Source organism: Gorilla gorilla, chromosome 19 (genome assembly GCF_029281585.2).
Source record: "Gorilla gorilla gorilla isolate KB3781 chromosome 19, NHGRI_mGorGor1-v2.1_pri, whole genome shotgun sequence".
In the NCBI taxonomy this organism is placed as follows: domain Eukaryota; kingdom Metazoa; phylum Chordata; class Mammalia; order Primates; family Hominidae; genus Gorilla; species Gorilla gorilla.
Genome location: NC_073243.2, coordinates 88,528,797 through 88,545,842, shown reverse-complemented (window position 1 = coordinate 88,545,842; position 17,046 = coordinate 88,528,797). Strand labels below are relative to the sequence as shown.

The 17,046-nt window shown below is 35.5% G+C and overlaps 1 long non-coding RNA gene across 3 annotated transcripts in view; it reads right to left on the bottom strand.

The window, feature by feature from the left end:
* LOC115931261 (uncharacterized) overlaps positions 1–5,548 on the bottom strand; it is a 121,505-nt gene extending 115,957 nt beyond the window's left edge. The window contains exons 1-2 of one of the 3 annotated variants that reach the window (XR_010131798.1): positions 5,435–5,548; positions 2,034–2,156 (exon numbers count right to left, since the gene is read on the bottom strand). This is a non-coding gene — a long non-coding RNA (uncharacterized lncRNA). Of the gene's footprint in view, positions 1–2,033; positions 2,157–4,945; positions 5,057–5,434 lie in introns of those variants that run through there. The other 2 variants (XR_010131799.1, XR_010131797.1) reach the window with 2 other exon arrangements.
* Between the last annotated feature and the right edge of the window lie 11,498 nt (positions 5,549–17,046).

Below are 17,046 nucleotides of genomic sequence, written 5' to 3'. Positions count from 1 at the left end.
TTTAAATACCTAGAGTTGAAATTACTCCTTTATATAGGAAGTGTGTTCTTAATTTTATATGAAACTTCCAAAATATTTTACACCCTGACCAGCAATGGCAATAAATTATTTCCCATCCCACCAGTATGTGGCGTGTCTTTAATTTTAGCCATTCTCACTTTTTGTGGTGGTATTTTGTTGTGGCTTACTTTGCATTTCCCTGATGACTATTAATGTTTGTTTCTTTTCATTTGGTTATGTAATATTCATTTAACTTCTTTTGGATAGTGTGTATTAAAATCTTTGACCTTTTTTTGTTGGGTTGTTAACTTCCATAAAGTTAAAGATATCTTATAAAGTGTGTAAACAAGTCCTTTGTCTAATAAAGCATGCAACCATTTTTCTCTCCTTGTGAGGCATACTTTTCATCTTTAAAATGTATCTTAAAGGATATAAGTAATATGATTCAATAAAATGTATATGTTTTGTGTGTGCTTAATACTTTTTTGTCATTTCTAGAAAATTCTTGCCTCCATCAAGGTCACAACTAATTTTTTTCTACCTTTTCATTTTCGCAGTGATCTTTCCTATGTTTTCCGTGTTTCTGCCTATCTTTCATATATTTCAACTTTAAAATATCTGTCTGTGTTATATTTTTGTATTAATTGAATATTGTGTTAGTTGGGTTTTAAATACTGTTGTTAATTCTTCCCCAAAGATTGTATCCAATTGTCCTACCCTTAGTTGTTCAAAGACTACCTCATCTACATTGAAATTATTTGGTAATTTTGTCAAAAAGCTATTAAACTAGTACACGTAAGATGTCTGTTCTTGCTTCTGTTTTTCACACCATTGTTCTTTATTTCTATTCTTACACAAAAACCACAGTCTAGATACATGGTAATAAGTCTTAAAATCAGGTAGTGTAAGTTCTCCAAATTTCTTCTCTTTCAAGATTGTTTAGACATTCCATATTCTTTATATTTAACTTTAAGCTATAAAATCAGCTTGTTCATTTCTACAACTTAAAAAAAAATTTCACTGAGGTTTGCTTGGCTAGAGACTCAGTCATAATCCATGTGATGTTCTGTCAAGACTTCTTTATAGATGGCATTTTTTTCTTTCATCAAAAGTCATATAATGTTTACTATATATCTTCTTGTATGAGCTGATGTTCAATACACTAATTTATTAGTTTATCACAAATTTTCTTATAATTACATTATTTTTCCTTCTTTTAGGATAAAAGAATACTTATAAAAAGATACATTTTACCTTGTAGACCTGTGGTTATTTTAGGGTTTAGTTCATTAATAAAGGCAAGATAAATGCTTGGTACTGTTCCTTTGCTTCCTGACAACACATCATATTTGAAAACTTATGTGTTAAATACTGTTATGAACTTATGGATTTAGTATGGTTGATATATTTGGCTGTGCTTCATTCAGTGTCCTCTTGGATACAAATTTTCCATCTTTTGCCAGTGAATACTGCTTCAAATTGTCTCCTGAGTCTTCTTAATAAGATCCTTACTAGCTATTTTACTCCTGTGCTAATTGGTTATCAAAATGGTCCATCTTGTCCATGCTCTGCCTCAAACAAGGAATAAGTTTGTTTCTATGGAGATCTCTGTTATCATATTTGCTTTTTAGTGAAATATGTTATTTCAGGACCACAGTCTGGACACTAGCAGTAATTTTTCACACAGGATGCGTCAAAGAAGAGGTTTCTTTCACTATTTCTAAACCTTTCCATTGGCAGTTATAGGAAACATATTATATAAAAGAGATTTATGATTCCATTCTGAGAGTTCCAAATGGAATTCAGGCTTACAAACTTTATTCTATCTTGTATCTCTATTTCTTCTTTCACCACATCTAGAACCTTGTTTCTTAAAGGCATAAGGTATTATTTGATTAAAATATTGTATTATTACTAATTTTCAGTATCCCACAGTAAACACAAGTACTATTTGATAAACAATGCCAACACTACTAAAAACATGCTACACTGATGGTTTTGTTTGTTTGTTTGTTTCTTTATAGAAATCTTACCTTTCTTCTAGGTTGAGTATGGTACCGCTACTTCTGAGATTTTAGGAAAGTTCAGTTTGAAGGGAAAGCACCCAAGAGGCCATATTATCCTTGTCCCTGATGAGTTTAGTCATCCAGATTCATCTGTAAATGAAATTACCATTTTAGGTCAGACTCCTTTGTCAGTTCCTCAAAGCAGAAGGGAGAGTGATATAATCTGCAACTACAAACCCTCCCAAAAAATAACTAGGAAGCTAAAATATATTAAAATATAACATTGAGGCTGAAAACCAAATATTGAGAGCTAGGTGGTATTTTTTGCCTTCTTTATACATTTGTATTTTTAATTTGCTTTATTCTTATAAACTATCTTTAAATATAATTCTTCAAATTTCCTAAAGGAGAAGAAAACAAACTGCTGTGCTATTTCCATGGTACACTGAGGATTATGTTTGCAGGGTCTTTGTCCTGTGCCCTCCCATCTATGCATCACAAATAAGCATGCATGCATTGGTGCCCATATGTTTACTTGGCTCAGCACTCTCCCATTTATACTTTATGTACAATCTCTCCCAACTCTCAGCTTTTATGTACTACACTTTCATGCCCGAAAATGCTCTTCCCAGTTCTTTCTTGAGTTAGCTTCTGAGCAGCCACCAGGACTCAGCTCTATGCCACATTTTCCAAGATGGTTACAGGTCTCTGTAACCACATTTCATCCTATAAAACTCTGAATATTCATCTGTCAAAATATTTATTTTACTCTAGGAAAATCACCAGTTTACTTCTCTATACCTAGGATAACAGCCTATATCGCTTGAAGACAAGATAATATCTAATTTTTGCTATATCTTAATTGCCTGGAGCATAATAAGTTTTCACAAACCAGTCTGAATTCAATGAATTATGGAAAGATATTCTTAAATAAGCAGCTAATATTAAGCAGTGAACTTTATGTTGCCAGTACTTTTAACTTCATTTGCCCAATTTCATCTCTTTGTTTCAAACCGTACCATCTCATTCCCCCTTCATGGAGTAAGAAATCCTTGTATGATGTAAAATTCCATTAAATTCATACCAATCATTTTTTTCCTGAGGGCTGTTCCCATTCACCTTTTCTTATTTGGTCTTTAAAACTAACCAGTCATATATACAGTTTATACTAAATCCTAAAATTAGTCACCAAAAATGCATTCCTCCGATAACTAAGAATTTATCTAAGCACAACATATCTATAATTTTATGGGAATTTAGTATATTATAGAATACATGACTTGGCATGCACCTATATTCTGAGTTTATACCATACACTTATCCTGAGTGCTAGATATTGTAAAAAATAAAAATAATTGGTATTCATTGTAAAAAATCATATTTTCTATATAAATGCTAATATACCCATCACAACACTTTGTAGGTGAAAATCCAATGTAACAATTGTATGTGTCTTCAGTATGAATACAGGGAAGTATTATTTTCTGGACAAAATCCAGACTGAGCAAAACAAATTACACTTTTTCACGTTATTCACCAAATGTGATCTTTAAAAACTTTTTCCAGTAAGAAATTTTCCATCAGAATGCATTAAAAAATATATATCCCTAGGTGCATAGCCAATAGAAAGACCTATACTAGGTAAAACACACATGCATTTTAACGAGAGTATATTAGACTAATTTGGGCATTTTTCTGTCATTTAATTCAATCATCAAAGGACATCCTTGTAACTCACTGAAAAACTTAGGTAGAGATTAACATTTTCACCTTTTTGAATGAATATCTGTGTGACATGAATCACATACTATGTTAGGAGATTGAAGGAGAATAAAGTGATGCTGTTGAAATACTTTACACATCTAATGACAGGTCAATCTTATTTGCGCTCATTAGATTAGTATACTGTGCATCTTATAATGAAAAGAATAATAAAAATTATCCCAAATTGAGCTTCTCATTGTTCATGCCAATAACAAAGTTTAATCTCTTTTCATGTTCTAGGAAATTAGGCTTATAATCTTTCCCCTATAATTCTCTGATGTTATGGGACAGTGGTGTCCAGTAGAAAGAAACTTTAAGAACACTTATTTCTATTTTTTATTCCATCATTTTAGATAATATTTCGGGTGATTTAAAATTTACAACATTGATTGATTTATTACCCCGCCTTCATAGGGAACAATAGTCATACTTGGTGATGTTTTTACCTTGCAGATTTCTGAATAAAACAAAGAGACTTACAGTTAGCCCTCTGTATCTGTGGATTCACCAACCACAAATAGAAAATATTGTGTTCACCAAAATAAAAAAAAAATAAAATACAAAAATTAAAAATAATACACATACAAAAAATTGTATAATAACTATGTAGCATTTACATTGTATTCAGTATTATAAACAACGTAGAGATGATTTAAAGTATATGGAGGGATGTGTTTAGAGTATATGAAAACAGTGCATTATTTTTCCTGTGAGATTTGAACATCTACAGATTTTGGTTTCTGTAGGCATCTTAGAACCATACCTCCATGGATACCGAGTGAAAACTGTAGTTCAAGGCACTTTGAATAATATGTTTTAAACATGAGTATATTATTAAACATAAGAAATACGAATAAAAATTCATCTTAAATATAAGAAATATTATTTAAAAATATTATAGCATTCAAGAGGCTTCTAATAATAGTAAATTTCAATGCTGTTTTTACCCTCTGCCATTATATGCCTAGACGAGAATATCTCCTTAAGAATCAAGGCCGGATCAAGAATTTTTTTAAAAACAGCCTCGATTTTAACTTATAACCATCATGTTATTTCAGTAAGAAGCTAAAATGTGCGCTTATTTACTATTACGGAAAAGAGGTCACGATCCAGACCTGCAGATAAGGTTCCTGGGTTTCCTGAAAGAAAGAATTCTAGGCAATTCCATAGAGTACCTTGAGAGTAAGTTTCTTAAGAAATGGAGGAATGAGGCCGGGCGCGGTGGCTCACGCCTGTAATCCCAGCACTTTGGGAGGCCAAGGCGGGTGGATCACGAGGTCAGGAGATCGAGACCATCCTGGCTAACACGGTGAAACCCCGTCTCTACTAAAAATACAAAAAATAAGCCGGGCGAGGTGGCGGGCGCCTGTAGTCCCAGCTACTTGGGAGGCTGAGGCAGGAGAATGGCGTGAACCCGGGAGGCGGAGCTTGCAGTGAGCCGAGATCGCACCACTGCACTCTGGCCTGGGGGACACAGCGAGCCTCCTTCTCAAATACAAAAAAAAAAAAAAAAGAAATGGAGGAATGAAAGAATGGTTACTTCATAGATAGAGCAGCGCCGAGGGCTGCTGGTTGCCCATTTTTATGGTTATTTCTTGCTTATATGTTAAACAAGGGGTGAATTATTCATGCCTCCCCTTTTTAGATCACGTAGGGTAACTTACTGACATTTGTAAACTGTCAACTCACTGGCGGGAGTGCAGCAGTGATGACACCAGAGGTCACTCTCGTCACCATGTTGGTTTTGGTGGGTTTTAGCTGTCTTCTTTACTGCAAGCTGTTACATCAGCAAGGTCTTTATGATCTGTAGCTTGCGCCGACCTCCTATCTCATTCTGTGACTAAGAACGCCTTAACTTACTGGAAACGCAGCTCAGCAGGTTTCAGGCTCATTTTACTCAGCCTCTATTCAAGAGGGAGTTGTTCTGTTTCAAAAGCTTCTGACAATACCCCTGAGAATTTTGTGTCTGTTGTCATTTTAATATAACCTAACTTAAACAGAATGATTTTATATTTCCATAAAATAAACAAATCTACATTATCATTTCTGTAAATTAACTTTGTTTGTTTGTTTGTTTGTTTGTTTTTGAGATGGAGTCTCCCTCTGTCGCCCAGGCTGGGATGCAGTGGGTCTATCTCAGCTCACTGCAACCTCGGTCTCCCAGGTTCAAGCAGTTCTCCTTCCTCAGCCTCCTGAGTAACTGGGACTACAGGTTGTGGGGACAAGCCCATCTAATTTTTGTATTTTCAGTAGAGATGGTGTTTTGCCATGTTGGCCAAGCTTGTGTAGAACTCCTGACCTCAAGTGATACGCCTGCCTTGGCCTCCCAAAGTGCTGGGATTACAGGCATGAGCCACCGCACCCGGCCAGGTTAACTCTCATATGTGCAGCATATGGATAAAATAGTAAAGATTTTTTATATTATTTCATATCTATTTAGAATTTAGTGGAGCATTTTAACTGGCAATTATGACAGAATCATTTTTAGATTTTTCAGCAATCACTCTGCTTTGCCAAAATGAGTGGGAAAGGACAAAAGTGTAAGTAATAAAATCTGTTGAGAAATCAATCCCTTGGGTTATGAACAGGGCTTGGCTCTGTTGATGGTAGAGTGCGTATGAGAGAAATGAACAACGTAGAAGTATATTTTAGAAATAGAATGGAAAAGAATTGCTGTTGCATTATGTAAGTTTCCTTCTGTCAATTTTTTTCTAAAATAGAGTTCTCATATTTAAAGATTGAACGCCCTGACAGTGTATATATAGTTTTGCTTCATTTCATATTCTTGAACTGATATTCACTGCAAACAGAAATTCGACGTCAGAATGTATTTTTTGAATGAAACAAGATCATATCCATTCGTGTGGAATACTGGTTAATACTAATATGTATATGGGTTCCTAAGACTTTGACTCATGTTGCTTAATATGTCATCTCTTACTAGCATAATTCCTGCCAGCCATTACTTAAACAGTGATGGACATCTTAGTTCACTTGAGTTTCCAAGACCTGTCTTCACAATTGAGTTTGTCCACCTTCTGTGCAAATTTTTCTAGCCAGAATTTTGCGTTGTTTTGATTAGCAAAACATAAGTACTTCAGGGAAAGGGGCAGCAAAATTAGAGGACAACAATTATTTCGAGATGCTTGAATGCTTATTAATATGCAAAATTTTTGTTGTAAGACTGAATATGATTTAAAACATATATTCTTGAAATTATTGGAGTTTATGTGTTTCATTTCTCATTGAAGGTAGTTAATAGATTGAAACTTTCAGACATGATATTTTACATCTTATGAAAGAGTTGATATGGCATTGTCTCCAAACCAAATGCTGATTTCAATGGACATGAACTTCTTAAATACATCTCTTAAAACATCAAAGGCAAACTGAAGTGGTGTGTATTCAACGTTTCAAGTTCAAATTGGCCCTTATTGATACATTTAATTTTTTCATGTATTTTGCTAACAGTTTGTGTGTGTTGTTTTTAGCACCATATTTTCTTAAATAGAATCACTTTGCTATTGTAGCATTATTTTATCATTAAAATATTTAAATCACTGGACATATTGTTTTAATAATTATTGCAATGGCATTCCTTTCAAAAAAGTAGGAAGGTTTAAAATTATCTGATAGACAAATAATTTTCCATGATACATTTTCCCCAGTTAGGAGCAGAAATGAAATCCCTCTTAATCAAAAAGATGTTTTTCCCAAATGGCTGAATTGTTTTTCTAAATATTTTAATAGATGCATGAAAATACAGGCATACCTCACTTTATTGGGCTTCATTTTATTCTACTTTGCAAATATCTTGATTTTTTACAAGGTGACTATTTGTGGCAACCCTGCACCAAGCAAATCTATCTATGTCAGTTTTCTAACAGTATGTTTGGCATGTGTCTTTGTGTGACATTTGGTAATTCTAGCAATATTTCAATTTTTTATTATTTACTTTATCTGTTATGGTGATCTGTGATAAGTGATCTTTGATATAATCATTGCACTGTTTTGGGGTCCATGGACTATACTCATATGAGATGACAAACAATTGGTAAATGTTGTGTGTTCTTACTGCTTCATCCACCAGTCCTTCCTCCATCTCACTTACTTTCCTTGGGCCTCCTTTTTCCCTGAGATATGACAAAATTAAAATTAGTCCAGTTAATAAGTCTGCAATGGTCTCTAGATGCTCAAGCAAAAGAAACACTTTTCATGCCTCTTACTTTAAATAAAAATTTAGAAATGTTTAAGCTTACTGAGGAGGGCCTGTAGAAAGAGGAGATAGGCTGAAAGCTTAGCTGTGAATGCAAAAAAAATAAAGTTCTTGAAGAAATGGAAAAGTGCTACTCCAGTGAACACATGAATAATAAGAAAATGAAAGTGTTATTTTGGATATGAAAAAAGTTTGAGTGGTCTGGAAAGATTAAATCAGCCACAATACTCCCTTAAAGTAAAGCCTAATCCAGAGCAAGTCCTAACTTACCTCAATTCTATGAAGGCTGAGAGAGGTAAGAAAGCCACAGGAGTAAAGAAAGCTAGCAGAACTTGGTTCATGAGGTTTAAGGAAAGAAGCCATCTCCATAACATAAAAATGGAAGGTGAAGCAGCAAGCACTGTTATAGCGGCTGGAGAGAGTTATCCAGAAGATACAGGTAGGATAACTGATAAAGGTGGCTGCACTAAACAACAGATTTCCAGTATAGATAAAATAGTCTTATGTCGAAAGAAGATACCATCCAGGACTTCTATAACTAGAGAGAAAAAGTCAATAGAGGATGATGCAGCTGGTGAATTAAGTTGAAGGCAATGGTCATTTACTATTCCAAAAATTGTAAGGCCCTTAAGATTGATGTTAAATCCACTCTTCTTGTGCTCTACAAATTGAACACTAAAGCCTGGAGAAAATCACGTCTCTTTACAGCATGGTTTACTGACTATTTTAAGCCCACTATTGAGACTTACTGCTCAGAAAAGAAGATTCCTTTAAGGTACTACTGCTCACTAACAATGCATCTAGTCACCCAAGAGCTCTGATGAAGATGTACAAAGAGATTTATGTTGTTTTCATGCCTGCTAAGACAAAATCCATTCTGCAGTCCATAGATAAAGGATTAATTTCAAGTTTTACATCTTATTATTTAAGAAATACGTTTCAAAATGTTATAGCTCCCCCAGAAAATGATGGTTCTGATTAATCTGGGCAAAGTAAATTAAAAACCTTCTGAAAAGGATTCACGATTCAGGATGCCATTTAGAGCATTCATTCTTCATGGGAGAATATAAAAATATCAGAAGTAGTAGTAGTGAGGAAGAAGTTGCTTCTAACCCTCATGGCTAACTTTGAGAGGTTTGAGACTTTAATGGAGGAAGCAACTGCAGAAATGGTGGAAATAGCAAGAGAACTAGAATTAGAAGTGGAGCCTGAAGATGGAACTGAATTCCTGCAATCTCATGGTAAAACCTTAATAGATGTGGACTTGCTTCTTATAAATGAAAAAAAAAAATAGAGTGGTTTCTTGAGATGGAAATTACTGCTGGTGAATTTATTGTAAGCACTTTTGAAACAACAACAAAAAGATTAAGAATATTGTATAAACTTAGTTAATAAAGCAGCAATAGGATTTGACAGAATTGACTTCAATTTTGGAAGAAGTAGCACTGTGGGTAAAATACCAAAGATCACTGCATGCCACAGAGCAATCATTTGTGAAAGGAAGAGTTAATCAATGCAACAAGCTTCACTGTTGCCTTAATTTAAGTTGTCACAGCTATCCCATCCTTCATCTTTGCCATCCTGATAAGTCAGCAGCCATCAGTGTCAAGGCAAGACCCTCCACTGCAAAAAGAAGTGAAGGCTCAAATAATTGTTAGCATTTTTAACGAATATTTTTAGTTCCGGTACGTACATTGCCTTTTTAGACATAATGCTATTGCACACTTTCCAGATTACAGTAGCACAAGGAGACTAAATGCTCTTTGTGACTCACTTCACTGACACATTTACTTTATTGTAGTAGTCTGTAACCAAACCCCCTATGTCTCCAAGGTATGCTTGTATGCAGGATGAGGAGAAAAGTGAAGGTCATCCTGAAAATTCTAAGGGTCCTTTCTGCCCTGATTTGGATTCTTCTCACTATAAATGCATATTAAAATAAATTATTTCATGTTCTTTTCATTTTCCTCCTCTTTCTTCTTCCTTTTCTATGTTAATGTTATTTTTACAATAATAACTCAAAATTTGATTTGCTCTTCCAAATTATACAAATGTGTTTAAATTGTCGCATTTTCTAAAATGGAAGTTTCTGCCAAAATTTACAATCTTCAACAAAAATATATATGATCATACGTTTATTAATAAAACATTATGGAAGGCCTAACATGAGATAGGAATTATGCAGATCAGTTATCACCCAAATCTGGATCTGGGCATGGGCATTTTAGTGAGTGCCCAAAGCAGACAAGAGAGGAAAATTCAAAGTTATGAAAGTATGAGGGATTGTAGTGTTAATCAGAGAAGACAATGACAACTTCTTTATTTTGTGGCATATATGTTTTTGCTTCTCTTTTTCAATCAAATAATGAAAACAGCTATTCTATTTTTTAAAACCACCACAGCTCAGACACAATGCATCTCTAATTCACCACTGATTCCATATATTGAACTGAATTGATTGATTTCTTTATGTATTCATTTATAAGTTCAATTTATTTATGCATTACATCAATGTTCATTAATATTTATTAAGCACTTATTCCATGAAAGGCACTGTGTTAATATTGAAGATAACTGGGTGAAATAGGTGATTTTATTAATATCAGGGACAATTGAAGACTCTGCCCTCCATATTTAGACAGACCTATTGTAATCTGATTTTTACTTAACTTGAATCTATGCTATGATGCAGTGGTTTTCAAACTTTCCTGTCTGAGGAAATAAAGTTATTTTTGTTTATATAGGTTATACAGATCAATATTTATTGGAAATTAAAACTAAGAGTTTTTAAAAATAGATTGATTTATTTTAAACCAGCTATTAAAAAACAATTATACTATTATAAATAATATATTTTGTGAAAACCATATTTTTCAAAATGGAAAATTATATGAAAGCTGTTATTGATTTATATATTTTTCATAGTCTTTTATAAAGTCTGTCTTACTAGAAGACAGTTGGATTCTCATATCTGCTTCTGCATCCAGTCTCTTGTGATATGATGCTTTGGTTTGAGTATATGAGGAAAATCTTGCCTCACACGGGTATGTAGTTTGAAAGGAGGACACTACACACCCCTGAAAGGGACCCTGGAACTCCCAGGGATTACACATTCAAAACCACTGTCATACTGGGAAAGTCATGGAGTCAGAAGTCAGACATACATATGCAAGTAGAAATTATAACTCTCACACTTAGTAGATTTTGTCGTAAGGATAGTATGATTCATTGACGATGGAAAAGTGCTGGTTTAAAAGTTTAAAATACAAAAAAAAATTGATAAAGAAGGTAATTTAGATACAGGAATTTGTGTATACAGCAGAGAATTAACCATTGAACCACATAGAAATGTATGCCTTTTTCATTGTGATCAGATAAAAAGAAAAGGATAGGTATGGGTTTAGGTACTTGTATGGCATTTAATGCTGAATACTGAAGGAGAGCCTGTCTTGGCAAGATACTTGCACAGACATCAACCACACTTTTCTTTAAATGTCTACATAGTCAATAATTTAGTCTTTAAAAGTCACATATGATTTCTGTAACTTCTTCCCCTTCCTGGTCCTTCTTTTGTTCCTCTTTTGGTTCTTCTGGTTCTTGTTCTTTTTCGTTCTTGTTCTCATTTCTGTGTATCTCCTACTGACCCTCCTCATCATCCTCTTCCTTTTTTCAACCTTCTAAAAACTTAAAAAACACTCTCACTCAAATTATGTGCAAAAACAGGCCTGAGAATAAATTTAACCCATAGGATTTGGGTTGGTAATGCCTAGTCTAGAGAAACACGTCCTTGTATGAACAAGAGTTATGAAAATTGACAATGACAGAGGAGTATAAGTTGAATAAAAGTATGTAAGTGCAGCTCACGCCTGTAATCCCAGACTTTGGGAGGCCAAGGCAAATGGATCATGAGGTCAAGAGATCGAGACCATTCTGGCCAACATAGTAAAACCCTGTCTCTACTAAAAATACAAAAATTATCTGGGTGTGGTGGTGCACACCTGTAGTCCCAGCTACTCAGGAGGCTGAGGCAGGAGAACCGCTTGAAACAGGGAGGCAAAGGTTGCAGTGAGCCGAGATCATGCCACTGCACTCCAGCCTGGTGACAGAGAGAGTCTCCATTTAGAAAAAAAAAAAAATATGTAAGTGCATTTGTGTAATGCAAATTAAGAGTGATGCTGCCCCATTTTCTCCATCATTAATGAAATTATAGATCCCAACATTAAAAAACAGTTTTATATTGTGCTTGAAAACTATATAAATAATCTTCTTTCTGTGACTTCATAATTCAGATATTTCCCCTGAAATAATGGCATAATTTTTAAATTAAAAAGATATGATATTTAGCAAAAATACATAAGTTAAAAATCTGATTTAAAATTATGGCCTTCTTATACCATTGGGTTGTTGTTATTTCAAGAATGCAATCAAATACAAATACATATTTAGTCATAAATTTAAAAAAGAAAAGTACAAAACACTTACAAAGGTCAAAATCATTCTAAAAGAAATTAAACACATAACAAAAAACATCCATTAGTCGCAGTTTTTTTTTAAATCTAATTTAGAATTATAAAATAAAAAGTGTATTCTCTTTTCACAGGTTTTTATTCAGCGTTAATGTTTGTATGGGGTGGTTTTCGGATGAAACATTAAATTGAAGTTCCAACTGCCTAAATTTAGAAGTTATTAATGATGTTAAAATTTCTTATTACTGTGGTTTACAAAAAGAGGATGTATATATAATTGTGTCCTGGCTGACATTTTATTTTTCTGAAATGAAATTATGGCTGAATTGTCACTGATAGAAATGTTCACTGCAGAAAACAGAATGTTGCAGAGTTTACAAAGGAATTCACAACTGCCAATCAGTAACATAAAGTATTACTCTAGAAAATGCCATTTTAATGTAGCATAAAATAATGCAATTTAATCTCTAAGCAGGTGTGACACTGATTGGAAGCAAGCATAGTTACTCCTCTGTCTCATTCAGTAAACAATCTCTATAATATTCACTTTATTGTGAAATTGTTATTTCACAAACTGACTCATTTATTTATAAGCTTTGCATTTTCATTTTCTTATAAACTGTACAGCATGTTCTCGATTAAAGATAAAGATGACTGATGAACAAGACTTTCCACACATTAAAATGTTAAAATGGCAAATAAGAATATCTTGTACCAGATGGTTAGTGATGGCCAAAAGAGGAGCTTTTGCTGAACTAGATTAGGGATACAATTCCTAAAAGCATTTTATACAGTTATCTAGCCCAATAATACATTTTAATACATAAGGCTTCATGATCAATAAATTACTGATTTTAATATTGACCATATTTTATTTTTTGGTGCATAAGCTAAGATGCTAAAGTTCACTTAAAATTAATATTTTGTCACATAGCTAATATAACAATTTGACTTTAAAATTGTTATATATTCTCAACTTATTTTTTCATGTTCTGAAGAGGGATATGAGAAGTAGCTGACGGTGCTTATTGGTAAGCTTATCAGGAGAGATATCTCGGGGTATGAAGTGACCCTATAGCTGATGATGCTTAAGTAGACCATTCTTCCTTGGGATCAACAGAATATTACAGTGAGCTCTCACAGTACACACAACACCACCAGTTGCTGAGAGGGTAGTTCAGTAGAAGTAATCACAGGACACCAATCAAAGTAAGAGAACTTGCCACACATTTTATCATGTGATGCCAGCAGGATGTCTTCCCATCAGGCAGCCAAAGAGCATTATCTCAGCAACCAGGAGAACCGGAGAAAAACACAAGGACCTATGTGTGGGAAAATGGGAGCTTATCCACCTGACACTATGTATTAATCTGTTCGCATGCAGCTATGAAGAAATACCTGAGATTGGGTAATTTATAAAGAAAAGAGGTTTAATTGACCCACAGTTCTGCATGGCTGGAGAGGCCTCAGGAAACTTACAATCATGGCAGAAAGGGAAGCAAGACATCTTTCTTCACATGGTGGTAGGAGAGAGAAGAATGAGAACCGAGTCAAGGGGGAAGCCCCTTATAAAACCATCAGATCTCATGAGAACTTACTCACTATCACAAGAATAGCATGGGGGAAACCACTCCCATGATTCAGTTACCTCCTACTGGGTCCCTCCCATGACACATGTGAATTATGAGAACTAAAATTCAAGATAAGATTTGGGTGGGGATACAGCCAAATTATATCATTCTGTCCCTGACCCCTCCCAAATCTTATGTCTTCACATTTCAAAACACAATCATGCTTTTCTACCAGTCTCCCAAAATCTCAACTCATTCCAGCATTAACCCCAAAAGTTCAAGTCTAAGGTCTCATTTGAAATAAGGTAAGTGCCTTCCACCTACGAGCCTATAAAATCAAAAGCAAGTTAGTTACTTCCTAGATACAATGAGGACACAGGCACTGGGCAAATATACCTGGTCCAAATAGGACAAATTGGCCAAAGCAAAGGGGCCACAAGCCCCATGCAAGTCAAAAATCAACAGGGCAATCATTAAAACTTAAACTTCCAAAATGATCTCCTTTGACTCCATGTCTCACATCTAGGTCATGCTGATGCAAGAAGTGGTCTCCCATGGCATTGCACAGCTCCACCCCTGTGGCTATGCAGGGTACAGACCCCCTCCCAGCTACTTTCATGGGCCGGCATTGAGTATCTGTGGCTTTTCCAGCCACATAGTGCAAAACTGTCAGTGGATGTACCATACTGGGGTCTGGAGAATGGTGGTCCTCTTCTCACAGCTCCACTAGGCACTGTTCCAGTGAGGACTCTGTGTGATAGCTCCAACCCCACATTTTCTTTCTGCAGTGCTCTAGCAGAGGTTCCCCATAAGGGCTCTGCTCCTGCAGCAGACTTCTGCCTGGACACCCAGATGTTTCTATGCATGCTCTGAAACTTAGGCAGAGGTTTTCAAAACTCAATTCTTGTCTTCTGCACACCCGCAGGCCCAACACCACATGGAAGCTGCCAAGGTTTGGGGCTTGCACCCTCTAAAGCAATGACCTGAGCTGTACCTTGGACTCTTTTAGCCATGGCTGGAGGTGCTGGAATGCAGGGCAGCAATTCTCTAGGCTACACTCAGCAGGGCAACCCTGGACCTGGCCCACAAAACCATTTTTCCCTCCCAGGCCTTCTAGCCTGTGATGGAGGCTGTCATGAAGGTCTCTGATGTGCCCTGGAAGTTTTTTCCCCATTGTCTTGGTGATTAGCATTTGGCTCCTTGTTACTTATGTAAATTTCTGCAGCTGGCTTAAATTTCTCCTTAGAAAATGGATTTTTCTTTTTTATCACATCGTCAGGCCACAAATTTTCTAAACTTTTATGCTCTCCTTCCTCTTGAATGCTTTGCCACTTAGAAATTTCTTCTGCCAGATGCCCTAAATCATCTCTCTTAAGTTCTAAGTTCCACAGATCTCTAACACAGGAGCAAAATGCCACCAGTCTCTTCACATAGCAAGAGTGACCTTTCCTCCAGTTCCCAACAAGTTCCTCCTGTCTACCTGAGAACACCTCAGCCTGGACTTCATTGTCCATATCACTATCAGCATTTTGGTTAAAGCCATTCAACAGGTCTCTAGGAAGTTCCAAACTTTCCCACATCTTCCTGTCTTCTGAGCCCCCCAAACTCTTCCAACCTCTGCCTGTTACCCAGTTTCAAAGTCGCTTCCACAATTTTGGCTATTTTTACAGCAGTGCCCCTCTACTACCAATACCAATTTACTGTGTTAGTCATTCTCATGCTGTTATAAAGAAATACTCAAGACTGAGTAGTTTATTTAAAAAAAAAAAAAGGTTTATTTGACTCACAGTTTAGCATGGTTGGGGAAGCCTCAGGAAACATACAATCACGGCAGAAGGGGAAGCAACATGTCCTTCTTCACATGGTGACAGGATAGAGAAAAATGAGAACTGAGTGAGGGAGAAAGTTTCTCATAAACCATCAGATCTCCTGAGAACTTACTCACTATCACGAGAATAGCATGGGGGAACTGCCCTCCTGATTCAATTACCTCTCACTGTGTCCCTCCCATGACATGGGAATTATGGGAACTACAATTCAAGATGAGATTTGGGTGGGGACACAGCCAAACCTTATCTCACTAGGAGGCTACATGACTTCTTCTTCCCACCCCCTAAATTCTTCTGTCACCTGGGAGAGGAGAAAGTGTAGGGAAAGAAGATCTCCAAGGACAGGAAAATTATCCTAACAAGAGTAAATCATGCAATGAGACTGGTTTATTTATTGAATTGGACTTAGTTTAATAGATTAAATTGATTTGAAGTTTTCCCTTTACTATCCTGAAAAGTGAGGGCTTTCACTCTGGGAAATAAACTCAATATCTTTAAACACACACGCACACATGCACACACACACACAGACACACAGAGATTTGCACATGTCAATTTTATTAGAGAGAAAGCATACAGTCACATGTTATTTTTATCAGCATCTATAGTGTTTAGAGTATGAATGAATTAGATATGTAGTCACTAATGAATAAATGTCCTACATTTTATGAAATAAAAATTCAGTGAGAATCTACAAGGCAATGAATACATAATTCAATGAATTACATATTTTAAAAATGTACTTATGTTTTTGTCTATATGTATGTACTCACATTTTAAAATAGCAATACTTTACAACTCATATATGTATGTGTGTGTGTATATATATATACACACGCTCACACACACCCATACACATATGTAACTGTAACATAAAAAAAGAATATATAGACTTTTGAATATTTTACCTTCATAAATATGGAGAAAATCCACCACAGAATAGAAACATACCAATATGTCGTGCAGGCTGAAGTGCAGTGGTGCTATCTCCGCTCACGGCAACCTCCACCTCCCAGGTTCAAGTGATTGTCCTGCCTCAGCCACTTGAGTAGCTGGGATTATAGGCACGTGCCACCATGCCCAGATAATTTTTGTATTTTTAGCAGAGATGGAGTTTCACCATTTTGATCAGGCTGGTCTTGAATTCCTGACCTCGTGATCTGCCCACCTTGGCCTCCCAGAGTGCTAGGATTA